Below are 14524 nucleotides of genomic sequence, written 5' to 3'. Positions count from 1 at the left end.
TCCAAAGTGTAGGCTTTGTTCGGATTTGGTAGAGGGAAGGAGGAAGAGAGACCATACATAACGATCAAGCAAGTGGGAGATGCGGTCGTCTATCGCATAGACAATATGCTTGATCGTTTAGATGAAGTATACGATTGGGTAGTAAAAGTAAGCGATGATCTAAACAATCGTGTAGGAAAAGGTAAACGATCGTGTAAGAAAAGGGTGAGCGATCGTCTAAACGATCGCTAGGAAAAACTAAGCAATCGTCTATACAATCGTTTAGTAAATATCAAGAGCTAAACGATCGCTTAGGAAAAAGGTAAACGGATAATAGCATGTATCAGTATAATCAGTATGCGATCGCTTAGCAATATCATATATGTAAGCGATCGTGTAGTCACTATCATATAGGTACTGATTTTCTAAACGATGACACTATCTTTTTCACAATATCTACGCACTCGAAGATCAATACACCATCTGCTATTTATAATTCACTCATCCGTTATTAGAACGAAGAGGTGTCTTCCCATTTCCTTTATAATCGTCCAATGAATGTGATCTTATCACATTCATAACTTATAAATTAATATCATATATTAATTATAATATTTTTCCTCTACTAGATATAAATCATATTTATATCCAATTTCCTCTAAATTAATGTATCTCATACATAAAGTTAACTATATCATATTTAATCAACTCGCTCAATTATATCATTTATAATCGAACTCCTTCTTGTCAATTTGAACATTTCAAATTGACCCAAAAACTGACTCTCAACTTGTATCCAAGCTACCAAGGGGACCTTATGGACCTATGGCTCGAAGCTCCAACGATACGTGAATAGCTGACTAAACTCTTTAGTCACGAAATCTACCATCTGTTAACTGCCAGGCATTCTACTAAAGACCGACAGTTGAACTCTTCTTGCCATAGATATATTTCTATGTCCATTGGATATAACCAATCATCAGTACGATGATCCTTCACAGATGCTCGTAATTACAGCAGGCCAATTTACCGCTTTGACCCTGTAATTACATCTTCCTCCTTAAGTACCACTGATCCCTCTAATGAACAATACAACATAATCCTACTATGTGTGGACACCTCTCGAGCCATGAGAAGATGCATGACACCACATCATTCAAGCCCTAGAATCAGCCCTTTAGGGAGCTATCTATCTACTTACCCCTACCTCGGAGAAGGAGTGAATTCCATCTTGTGTAGCTGAGTTCCTGATAACGGGTAGAAATGCACGTTATTACAATACAAACGAGTAAAACAATGAGGGAATGCGATGGTAAAAATATACAAAATCATGTCCAAAAGCGATAAACTGAGAATATTGTAATCGCATGCGCTCATCGCATAAAAATAGCTAATTTACTTATTTTGTGCAGGAAAAATGCGTTGGCGCAAATAAAGTTGCGATCCAAGGATTTAGGCGTCCGCGCGCATTGAAAGATTGCGATCGAAAATCATGCGATCGTATGTGCTCGCGAAAATTCGCTCAAGAAGGTGGCCGCATAAAGACGGTGCATCAAAGTGAAAGCATAATAAATCATGATGAGATGGAAAGCTGATAACGGTCAAATCCGAATTTAGTTGACAAGCCGTTAACGACACACTGGTATATTCAACTTTTTGGTGACCATTAATCAGCGCATCAGACAAAAGATTTAATGACCTCCCATCATTGCAATCATTAGAAAGAAAAGCTTCCTCACCTTGAAGCTCAATAAATATCGAAGGCTACCATTGTTAGAGGAGTTCTACACAGTTCGCCACATATAGAAGATAAATCATATACAAATAGATAGTCATTAGTCTGTAGTTGTTCATATACTTAGAAGGCAGAGGCGAGCGAAGAGAATAAGACACTGAGAGATCAATCCTAGTTAGCTCGAAAGACTGCCAGGAAATGCTGTAAAAAGAGAGAGGGTCGACACTTGCGAAAGCAAGGATATTTTTCTAGACAGAGTAGAGTAAAAAAACAGTGTAAAAGCCACAGGAAGCAAGACATTGCTACCGGGTTCTCATCCCTAATTTCCATTATTTTTTTGTATTCTGATATTTATAAAATGGAATTCTCATCTCAACATCTGTTCAATCTCTTCACATTTTGCATGAGTAGCTAAATTTCCAAATGGGTTGAAAAGTACTTAGCTAGCATGATCTAAGTTCTTCACTTTATGCGATCATCTTGTCTTATGTATGCGTCGCTTACTCTTTAGAGATACTTGAGTGAGTAGTCTAAAGAAAGAACCTAGACTTGAGAAAGTCAGGTTAGAATCTAGGCTTGAGAGAGTCAGATTAGAACCACATAAGCAAGAGATAGAAACTTAGACATAAGTTCTATTTGTTATTATGCTTCGCATGCACCCTAGAAATAGGATATGATAGTATGTCATCACCTTGTGTATGTATTCATCATCGCATAGACAAGAATGGAGGCTTATACATAAGTCCTATCGATATTATCGTATACATCGCATGCATCCTAGAAATAAGAACTATGGCATTTGCATTGAGAGATGACATGTTATTGTGTGTGTGTAGCATGATCACATAACTTGAACGCAATCTTAGGAAGTGTTAGCTAAATCCCTTCTCAACCCGTTCATTGCATACTCATTGTATTCTCGATTTCATCAACTCTTTACTCAAATTCGTCGCATAGGATTTATACTTAAACAAAATACCAACCAACTTATTTGTTATAAGGTTTCCCTCCTATATCCATATACCATAGAAAATTTTGGTTACCACTTTAGACATGATCCACTTGTATGTCACCACATACATGCTTAAGTTACATACAGATAACCAGGGATATTAAGTTTATTGGTTTGTGGCAAAAATCTAAATGTGCAAAGTCAAGTAGTGAAGTAAATATCATTTATACTATACATCACAAGTGTTCATACAAAGTTGTTTACAAACTACTGGACACAAGACTTTAAGGCACAAACCTCAACAATCTCCCACTTGTCCTAAAGCAAAGTGGAGAGTACAAGTAGACAGGCACAAAACAATAAACTAGGGCATAAAACTTCAGTGCAACAAAATCTCCCACCTGCCCTAGTCCAGCCGTGGGCGATCCCGTAGACCCATGCTCTGAATGTGACCCTCAAACACTGTAGCCGTGAGAGCCTTCATAAACAAATCAGCAACGTTTTTCTTCGAGGTGATCTTCGTGCGATCACGTCACCTCGATGCACTATCATGTAGATCGAATTTAACATGGTAACAGGTGAGAAAGTCTTCTCATAGTCGACTCCCTCCACCTGGGTATAACCCTCTACCACAAGCCGAGCCTTGAAGGTTTGCACTTTCTCATCAGCACCCTATTTGCTTTTATAGATCCATTTACAACCTATAGGTCTTACCCCATCAGGATAATCTACAAGATCCCATACTGAGTTGAAGTACATCGACTCCATCTCAAGATTCATGGCTTTGACCCATTCATCTCGGTCAACATCCTCCATTATTTTTTATAGGACAACGGATCCTCAACATCACCGTCTGTCACCATAGCTAAGATTTTCGTGACACCCAAATAGAGATCAGGCGGGTTCGTAGCCCTCCCACTGCGTCGAGGTTCTCTCAACCCTTGAGGTGGAACCGACCTACCAGATGAACTATCATCAACAATTTTGGTTGATGAAGCAGGTCCTTCAACAACTCTTGTTGAAGTTTCAGTAGTTTCTTTGGAAAGTTCACTTAACACGATATACATCACAAGTGTTCGTACAAAGTTGTTTACAAACTACTGGACACAAGACTTTAGGGTACAAACCCCAACAATCTCCCACTTGTCACAAAGCGAAGTGGGGAGTACAAGTAGACAGGCACAAAACAATAAACTAGGGCATAAAAACCCAGTGCAACAAAATCTCCCACCTGCCCTAGTCCAGCTGTGGGGGGTCCCGTAGACCCATGCTATGTATGATGCGTCTTTATGTTATGCGTTTGTACCCATGCGTCGAAGGTCATGCGTTGGAATGGAAAGTATGCGTTAGTCTAATATGCAATGACCATGCATTCCTATCACAAGTTTTCTTGCCTTCTCGCCAAGTATAACAAGAATGCAAGTTTCTCGGGTGATCCAAGGTCGAATACAGGGACTTATAACTCAATAGTGCTTGTGAAGCAATGCATTTGAGGTGATGAATAAAAGTAAAAAGAAGAAGTCAATGGATGACACACTACTACTCCTAACTAAACAGATTGAGCAATGGAAAACTTAGTTTAAGAATTGGTAGATATGCAACAACTGTTAACGCATAGTAATGTTATTTATCTGAAATCGCTCGAGTAATCCCAGCTCGTCACACTAACGCATCGTACACCTCTCGGTGGTCAGCCGCATGACTATATCTCTATAGTGCATGGTTGCGTCGAGCATAAGACCGGGGCTATCTCTAGAAACAATGCATACTTTTCTTTAGTGCGTTCCACCTATTACTTTCTCAAGCAGTTAGATGCGGCTAATTAACTTTTAGACAAGTATTGCAACAGCTCATCGACAAGCATTGCTACAAACCTCACCAAGCAAAGAAGATTAACTCACTATACTCGCATAACGCACACCTCTCAATGGATTGCTATATGCGTCCTATCTCTAGGCTATACGATTGAGTATGCAATTAACTTTGATAAATAAATGATAAAGGTAAACGATGATAAAGATAAAGAGGATGAAGAAGGTGGCATCGAAGGAATCAAGATATGCATTGATTACAAAATGTCTTAATATCTTAAACTAAAGTGTAATACAATACAGAGATTAGAGAAGAAATGAAAGACTCTACGTCAAGGCTCTTGGTGGTACCATGGATGGATGGTGGAGATGTCTCTCTCGAGTTCTATCTCCAATGAAAGTTGCGGTCGTCACTCAGAATGGGTTATGGAGGTGAAGAATCCTCAAAGAAAATCTCGCTTATGCTCTCATTTGTGATCGCAAACCTCTGCCTTAAGGCAGAAATTCGGATGTCTTGAAATGAAGGTCCAAAGGCTATTTATAGAGTTCAAATGCCGATAGCAATCATGATTGCGTTATGTCTCATTGCTGCCTTTGTCGCGGTATGGGCAATGTCACGTTATCTTATCTTTTTTATACTCCCAAAGTATGCGTTCGAGCTTGATTCAACTGAAATATCAACGCATTCGACCTATCTTGCGTTAATCCCTCTATTTATGGTTATCACTTCGTGGCCGCAATCTCTAAATGATGAACGCATTCGGTTGATTGCCGCAACTTCCATGTGATGGATGCATTTGGTTAATCACCACAATCTCCAAGTGGTGGACGCATGCGATTGATTGCCGCAATATCCATGCGATGGACGTATGCGGTTGATTGCCACGACATCCATGCGATGGACATATGCAATCACCACATGTGTTCGTCGATGCGATAGCTCGACTTCATTGAATGCGATTGTCTTTGCGGTCGTCTGGCTTCAGCGCATGCATTTTATTTTGCATTTACTTGTTTCCAGCGCATGTGTTCGATTCCTGCGATAGCTACAAAAAAAATAGACATTTTGGCACGGAATAACGCATAATATCAGGGTTAGTAAGGATTTAGGTGCTGATCGGAATAACGCATAATACCGCATTTTCTACTTGTTAGCCCTCATAATTCTAAATAAAAGGCTTATAATAACTAGCATTTCTGCCAGTTATCACACGACTTTACTACGTGGACTGTGCTCCCTGATATGATCCTCCTCCAGGAAAGTAGCGTTCGTGGAAACAAACACCTTATTTTCAGACGGATCATAAAAGTAACCTCTTCATGTACCTTTGGGGTAGCCTACAAAGAGGCACAACCTCGATCATGATTCCAACTTCTTGGGATTTTCCTCAAGCACATGTGCTGGGCAACCCCATATGTGGAAGTGACGTAAACTAGCTTTATGCCCACTCCACAACTCCATAGGTGTTCTTGCAACACTCTTAGAAGGAACACAGTTGAGAATGTATACCACAGTCTCCACTGCAAAACCCCAAAATGAGTCCGGTAAGGAAGTGTAACTCATCATCGAACGAACCATGTCCAACAAGGTTCTAGAGAAATTCGTTGGCATTTAGATTGAGTTACGGCAGATTTAAACATCTCTATGTTATGAACGGAACTTATGGATAAAGGTCTTAGCACATACAAGTTATTTTCCATTTTAGTTGTATAAATTTCAACATTATCCTTACGAATAAACGCTTTATTCAATTTAAAAGAAATAGTGTAATTGTATTGTAACACACACTTTACAGAAATAAGGTTCCTTTATAGTTCAAGAACTACAAAGACATCTTATAATATAAGAAACCTATTCTGTAAAGTAAACTGGATGTCTCCCACTGCCACAGCTGAGATGACGTGCCCCGTACCTACTCACAACGTCATCTCACGAGCCTCCAACTGTCGCCAGGATCTAATCCCCTTTTTCTGTCTTGGCCTTAGCTTGCCAGCCTTCTTTTCCTCCAGATAACGAGGAAAATTCTTATTCCAGTGTCTGTCCTGGTTACAGTGGAAACATTTTCCTTTTTCAACCGGCAGTGGATGCTTCTTCTGGGCGACAGGTGGCAGGTTAGCAGGCGTATTCCCTTTCCCTTTACCATCCTTCTTCTTCTTCCTCTTTCCAGAGTTAGAAGTTGAAGGTGCAGACTTTGTTCCTAAGGTCGAACCTCGATAGAACCTTTTAGAGGACAAGACAAAATTTGCCTCATCTCCCTTTTTTTTCCTTACTTTTCAGTAAGGATTGGTAAGTCTGCAACTCGTTGAGGAGAGTGCTAAGGGAATATTCCACTTTGTTAAGAATCGTATTACTAACAAAGTAGAGGAAGCTTTCGGGCAATGAATGCAGGATAATGCTAACCTAATTGCCCTCATCGATTTTAGACCCATTCATCTCCGCCACGTTAAAGTGGACCATCATATTCAGCACGTGTTCACGAACAAAGGTGCCTTCCCCCATTTTGAAGCTGAAGATGCATTTCAGAGCCTCATGCTTGAGTTTTCCAGACGACTGTCCAAACATTCCCTACAGAGACTCCATGATCTCACGAGCTGAGACCATGGACTCGTGTTTCTTGGCCAACACGTCATTAAGACTATCCAAAATATAGGCTTGGGCCTTCTCACTTGCCCGTGTCCAATGCTCGTACACTACTCGAACATTTCGAGTAGAGTCTTGAGGTGGAATAGAAGGACCTTATCACATTCATAACTTATAAATTAATATCATATATTAATTATAATATTTTTCCTCTACTAGATATAAATCATATATATATCCAATTTTCTCCAAATTAATGTATCTCATACATAAAGTTAACTATATCATATTTAATCAATTCGCTCAATTATATCATTTATAATCGAACTCCCTCTTGTCAATTTGAACATTTCAAATTGACCCAAAAACCGACTCTCAACTTGTATCCAAGCTATCAAGGGGACCTTATGGACCTATGGCTCAAAGCTCCAACGATACGTGAATAGCTAACTAAACTCTTTAGTCATGAAATCTACCATCTGTTAACTGCCAGGCATTCCACTAAAGATCGACAATTGAACTCTTCTTGCCATAGATATATTTCTATGTCCATTGGATATAACCAATCATCAGTACGATGATCCTTCACAAATGCTCGTAATTACAGCAGGCCAACTTACCGTTTTTCCCCTGTAATTACATCTTCCTCCTTAAGTACCACTAATCCCTCTAATGAACAATACAACATAGTCCTACTATGTGTGAACACCTCTCGGGCCATGAGAAGGTGCATGGCACCACATCGTTCAACCCTGGAATTAGCCCTTCAGGGAGCTATCTATCTACTTACCCCTGCCTCGGGGAAGGAATGAATTCCATCTTATGTAGCTGAGCTCCCAGTTCCAAAATCAGACGAATCCCCAAAATGATTGGTTAGAGTTCACATTCTGGCCACTTGCACCCATGCAAATCAAAGGACCACCCTCAATGGCAGGAGTTCCCAACTCACTCAGGATTGAGGTCATGTTACCTATGGTCATCCTAGTAAAGTGAAGTCTCAGTTATGAACAGTATTATATAACGAGACGTTAACACTTCGTGGTCAAGTCTTATACAAACTCTTTGTATAGGATGCCCCCGCTCGCATGTCCCCTACATGAATGATCAGGATCAGACCATCTGTGACAAGTCACAACACTTGTGACCATTCCACAAAGCGGGTCGTATCCATAATGTTACCACGATAAGGTTTCCCTCTTATATCCATATACCACAAACCATTTTGGTTATCACTCAAGACATGATCCACTTGTATGCCACTACATACATGCTTAAGTTACATACAGATAACCAGGGATATTAAGTTTATTGGTTTATGGTAAAATCTAAATGTGCAAAGTCAAGTAGTGAAGTAAATATCATTTATACTATACATCACAAGTGTTCGTACAAAGTTGTTTACAAACTACCGAACACGAGACTTTAGGGCACAAAGCTCAATAATGGGAGGGTTGCGAACCCGTCTATTCGCTATATGGGTTTAACTGAAATATTGGCTATGGTAGTTAATGGAGAAGTTGAGGATCCATTGTCTTGCAAGATGGCAATGGAGGATATTGACAAAGATGAATGGATCAAAGCGATGGATCTCGAAATGGAGTCTATGTATTTCAATTCCATATGGGATCTTGTAGATCAAACTGATGGGGTTAAATCTATAGATTGTAAATGGATCTATAAGAGGAAACGGAGTGCTGATGGGAAGGTGCAAACCTTTAAGGCTAGACTAGTGGCAAAGGGTTATACCCAGTTTGAGGGAGTTGACTATGAGGAGACTTTCTCGCCTGTTACCATGCTTAAGTCTATCCAAATCCTCTTATCCATTGCCTCATATTATGACTATGAGATTTGGCAAATGGATGTCAAGACTGCTTTTCTGAATGACGATTTAGAGGAGACCATTTACATGGTGCAGCCCGAGGGATTCATAACCCAAGGTAAAGAGCAAAAGGTTTGCAAGCTTAACCGGTCCATTTATGGACTGAAGCAAGCTTCTCGATCTTGGAACATAAGATTTGATATTGCGATCAAATCTTATGGCTATGATCAAAATGTTGATGAGTCTTATGTATACAAGAAGATCATCAATAGTTCAGTAGTTTTTCTAGTGTTATATGTAGTTGATATCCTACTCATTGGGAATGATGTAGATTTACTAACTACAGTTAAGAATTGGCTAGCGACCCAATTCCAAATGAAACATTTAGGAGAAGTTCAGTTCGTTATGGGTATTCAGATCTTTAGAGATCAAAAGAACAAAATGCTAGCTCTATCTCAGGCGTCGTATATTGACAAGATGCTTGTCAAATATTCGATCTAGAACTCCAAGAGGGGCCTATTTCCTTTCAGGCACGAAGTTACATTGTCTAAGGAACAGTATCCTAACACACCTCAAGAGGTTGAGAAGATGAGACAGATCCTCTATGCATCTGTTGTGGGTAGCTTGATGTATGTAATGTTATGTACTAGACCTGACATCTATTATACAGTGGGGATAGTCAGTAGATATCAATCTAATCTAGGATTAGATCACTGAACAGTCGTTAAAAACCTCCTCAAGTATCTACGGAGAACGAGGGACTACATGCTGGTGTAAGGTTCTAAGCATTTCATCCTTATGGGATACACAAACTCTAATTTTCAGACTGATAAGGATTCTTGGAAATCCACATTAGGATCATTGTTCACTCTTAACGGAGGAGCAGTGGTTTGGCGAAGCACCAAACAAGGGTGCATCACTAACTCCACCATGGAGGCTGAGTATGTAGCGGCTTGTGAAGCTGCTAAGGAATCCATTTGGCTCAGGAAATTCTTGACTGATGTGGAGTCCATCACACTTTATAGTGATAATAATGGTGTTGTGGCTAATTCCCGAGAGCCTAGGAGTCATAAGCGCGACAATTATATAGAGAGGAAGTATCATATCATCCGAGAGATTGTGCATCGAGGGGATGTGATTTTCGTGCACATAGCTTTGGAGCACAACGTTGTTGATCCTTTTACAAAGGCCCTCACGACTACAACATTTGAGGGTCCCCTGCAGAGTATGAGTCTACGGGACAAGCCACGTCTAGACTAAGGTAAGTGGGTGATGTTATACTGGGCACGTGTTATGCCCTAGTTTATTATTTGTGTACTTTATATTTTGATTATATTTTACACCCCACTAGCTTTAGGTTAAGTGAGAGATTGTTGGGACTGATGCCCTAAATCTCGTAAGGTTCTATAGCATGTAAACATTATGGAACAAACTCATTATGATTTAATAAAAATATATGATATTTTATTCATTGTCTATAAAATATATGATATTTTAGTTGCATGAACCACAAACCAATAACCTAACATCCAAGGTTATCTTTGAAACTTAAATATATATGTAGATATTGAAGGAAATCTAAACAAACATCCATGTGAGTGGAAGCAGATCGTTCCAAATCCCATTGAGAATGAACACAAACAATTACAGTCTTACACAGAAACGAACAGATTATGCATAATCGAAAATTACAACATGCTAATTCATAATGAAGGTACAAGCGATAGAGTATGCAAACCTTTGAAGAACTCTTCTTCAAGTATCCCTCGATCGTTCAGCAAATCGTTCAATCAACACGAACTCAAACGTAACGATCAGAACTCAGTCTCAACGAACAGAATAGCCAACAACACGACCGACTGGATGCACCTCGAACCTAATCGAGTCCAACTCGATCCTCGATCGGAATTAAAACACCACCATAATGGTTACCTTGGTATTCTCGGTGTGAGAATCTAGGATTTATGGGCTCTGTATAATTTTGGATTGAGGAAAGCAGGAGGTAGACGATAGAGTAAGTGGGAGATGGAGGTTGTCTATCATATAAACTTTGCTACTCGATCGTGTAGCAACGATTAAGCGAGTAACTATCGTATAGTAAACTCGTAGCTCGATCGTGTATGTTCTTTATGCTATCGCTTAATAAAACCTTTTTTCTTGATAGAATTTTATGAGATTATTCCAAAATGAATCATCAAACCTTATTTTGGAAAACCATTTTCCTTTTATCTCACAGTTACCATAAAACTTCCAATAACCTCCCACTCAATTCGGTTATTAGAGAAAAAGAATAATTAATTATCATATAATTAATATGTTATAAATAAATATAATAACCAACTTATCATATTATATTTACAACCTATAGTTTTAATATTTCATCATATGAAACATATAAACCATAGTTCTTTTTCTATATTATGGTATTTAATATAAATCATCTTTATATTAATTCCTCTAATTAATGTATCTAATACATCATATCAATTATATCACATATGATTGAATTTTCTCTTGTTAATTTGAACACTTCAAACTAACCCAAAATCTTATTCTCAACTTAGACCCATTGAGCTACCAAGAAGACCTCATGGACTTGTAGCTTGAAGCTCCAACGATACGTGAATAACTGATTAAACTCTTTAATCATGAGATCCACCATCCGTTAACTATTGGTCACTCTACTAAAGACCGACACTTGCACTCTTCGCACTACAGATAATTTATGCTTCCATATGACCAATCAACAATGCGATGACCTTTCACAAATTGCTCGTAAGTACAACTGGACCAATTCACCGTTTTGCCCCGTGTAGTTACATCTAAGTCCTTAAGTACTACTGATTCCTCTAATGAACAATAAGTCATAGTCCTACTATGACTAAGTCCTCTCGGGCTAGAAGAGGGTGTAGCCACTATGTTCAAGACCCTGAATCAGCCCTTAATGGAGCAATTTATCTACTTACCCCTGCTTCGGGGAAGGAGTGAATTCCGTCTTGTGTAGCTGAGTTCCCAGCTCTTCAATCAAACGAATCCCCAAAATTTTAGACTTGTTGAGTTGGCAATCTGACCACTCTCACCCATACAAATCAAAGGACCACCTTCATGAGTAGGAGTTCCCAACTCACTTAGGATTAAGGTCATGTCACCTATGGTCATCCTAGTGAAATGTAAGTCTCAATTATCAACAGCGTTATATAAAGAGACTAATCATCTCGTGGTCTGGTCTCATTCAAACTCTTTGTATAGAATACCCTCGCTCGCATGTCTCCACATAAATGGTCAAGATCAGACCATTTGAAGCACTTTACAACACTTGTAACATCTACAAAGCAGGTCGTATCCGTAGTTTCAATAGGATAAGGTATCCCTCATTTATCCATCTACTACAAACCATTTAGGTTATTACTTAAGGCATGATCCACTTGTATATCTCACATACATGTTTAAGTTATATGGAATAACCATGGATCTTAGTTTATTGGATTTGAGTAAATTCTTATAAAATAACATTTATTTTATTAATAACAATATGTGTACAAAATGTTTACAAACTACGAGACCACCAAGAGAATTAGGACAACAATCCCAACAGAGACATACGAGTGGATCATGTTTAAGTGATAACCTAAATGGTCTGTAGTAGATGGATAAGTCTGGGTACCTTATCCTGGTGACACTACGAGTATGGCCCGCTTTGTAAGTGTTACAATTGTTGTAAAGTGCTACAAATAATCTGATCCTGATCATTCATGTATATGTTGGGTTTGATGCCATAAATCTCGTAGGGTCTTATAATTTGTAAACATTGTATGAACAAACTCTTATGTGATTAATAATATATGATATTTTATTCACTTTTTCTATAAAATATGTGATATTTTAGTTGCATTAACCACAAACCAATAAACTAACATCCAAGGTTATTGTTGTAATTTAAACATGTATGTGGTGACATACAAGTGGATCATATTTAAGTAATAACCTAAATGATCTGTAGTGTATGGATAAGGTTGGGTACCTTATCCTAGTGACACTACGAGTATGGCCTACTTTGTAAGTGTTACAAATGTGCTACAAATGATTTGATCCTGATCATTCATGTATTAGACATGCGAGTGGGTATATTCTATACAAAGGAGTTTGTATAAGACTGGACCACAAAATGTTTAGTCTCATTATAGAAGACCATTCATAATAGAGACTTTTATTTCACCAAGATGACCATAGGTAACATGACCTTAATCCTGAGTAAGTTGTGAACTCCTGCCTATGAAGACCGTTCATCTGTAGTGCGAAAATTGCAGCTATCGATCTTTAGTAAAGTGTCCGACAGTTAACGGATGGTGGATAATGTAATTAAAGAGTTTAATTAATTATTCACGTACCATTGGAGCTTCAAGTTACAGGTTCATAAGGTCCCCTTAATAGCTCAAAAGGATTTTGTTAAGAATCAATTTTTGCATTAATTTGAATTGTTCAAATTAATAAGAAGAATTTAATTATATATGATATAATAAAATTGTTTCGATTATAGATGATATAATTGTTATAATGTATTTGATACATTATTGTTTAATTAGAGGAAATAAATATTTGAATGAGATTCAAATATATATGAATGTGATTCATAGTTATTAAATTTAATATAAATATGATTTATATTAAATACCATAAAATAGATAAAAGAAACTATAGTTTATATTGTATAGGATACAATATTAAAACTATGGTTTTGTATTATATTTGATATAACATATAGTTTAATATAAATATGATATGATAAGTTAGTTATCATAGTTATTTATATTATTTTATTATTTTGAATAATAAATTCCTATCTTCTCTCCAACCACCTTAGTGGGTGGTTAATTGGTTTTGTGGCAAAAAGGAATAAAAAGAAAAATTAGTTTTCTTCTTCTTTCTGACAAACATTTACACGATTGAAGGCTTTTTCAATACGATTGAATTTCATAGAAACGTCTTGTCTTCTTCATTCTTCTTCCTCCAAACTCAAACAATCCCTCCAAACCAAAATAGTCAGAGCCCACCACTTCTGGGTTCTTACCCTGAGAATACCAAAGGCTCACTGTGGTAGTGTCCTCTCCATTTGGTTCGAGAATTTCTTGAAGAATGTCTTTAAGGGTTGCTGAGTTCTTGACTCTTCAAGGCAATTACATGAAGAAAGGTTCTTCAAAGGTGATATCTCTTGAATCCTTTTCTTGATTCAAGCATGTTGTGATTTATTGTGAATGCATATCTTGTATGTTTACTGTAAATTTAGTTTTCAATAAAAATGGATTTTGGACTATCTGCTTCCGATCAAGGATCTCTTTAAAACGAGTTCCTTCAGTATAGACATGTGGGCGGGGATATTCTATATAAAGGAGTTTGTATAAGACCGGACCACTAAATGTTTAGTCTCATTATATAACGTCCTTCATAATAGAGACTTACATTTCACCAGGAAGACCATACGTAACATGACCTGAATCCTGAGTGAGTTATGAACTCCTGCCTATGAAGGCAGTCCTTTGATTTGTATGGGTGAGAGTGGTTAGATTGCCGACTCAACAAGCCTACAATTTTAAGGATTCGTCTGATTGAGAAGATAGGAACACAGCTACACAAGACGGAATTCACTCAT

The sequence above is a fragment of the Benincasa hispida genome, chromosome 5 (assembly GCF_027475165.1).
Source record: "Benincasa hispida cultivar pf3 chromosome 5, pf3_genome.v1.1, whole genome shotgun sequence".
Classification (NCBI taxonomy): Eukaryota; Viridiplantae; Streptophyta; class Magnoliopsida; order Cucurbitales; family Cucurbitaceae; genus Benincasa; species Benincasa hispida.
The sequence above is the reverse complement of the archived record's forward strand: the minus strand, read 5'-3'. Positions refer to the sequence as shown.